This window comes from Megalobrama amblycephala, linkage group LG19 (assembly GCF_018812025.1).
Source record: "Megalobrama amblycephala isolate DHTTF-2021 linkage group LG19, ASM1881202v1, whole genome shotgun sequence".
Classification (NCBI taxonomy): Eukaryota; Metazoa; Chordata; class Actinopteri; order Cypriniformes; family Xenocyprididae; genus Megalobrama; species Megalobrama amblycephala.
In genome coordinates this window covers 2,986,427-2,987,039 of record NC_063062.1, presented here as the reverse complement: position 1 = coordinate 2,987,039, position 613 = coordinate 2,986,427, and positions in this window count along the sequence as shown.

Below are 613 nucleotides of genomic sequence, written 5' to 3'. Positions count from 1 at the left end.
TACAAAAAAAAATGTATACACTTTCCGGGTGCTGATTTCACAAGATGTAAAGATGTCAAGATGTTATCGTAAGTAAAGTTAGGGTTGAGTGCATATGTGGATTTTTATCTCAGCTGTAATCTAATACAATTATAGGGTTATTTAGATGGTCACTCTTGCTTGCATTTTTCATAAACTGAGGACATTAAATATCTAAATAACTTTTTTATTATTATAATGTTTGGTTATGTTCCCTTACGCAGTCTTTCTAGAATACAGGCAGATGTATTAGAAGTATTCATTTTAAATTTAACAGACCAGTTTAAATTTAAGAATTTAAACAAGAATATATAGAAAAACATGCATTATATTTAAGGGAAAAAATAAGAATATACACAGTAATAATTATAATATTTATAATTATGTATTTATGTATAAAACATATTACATTTATGAATATATTATGCATGTTAGAATATATAAACAGTTCCTATTTCATTAAATATATATATAAAATGTATTACATTATGGCATTAAAAATGCCATGTGTAAGGAATACATGAATGAATATGGGATAATATTTGAATGAATATATTAAAAATATTTGAATAAAAATGAAATATGTACTGCATAT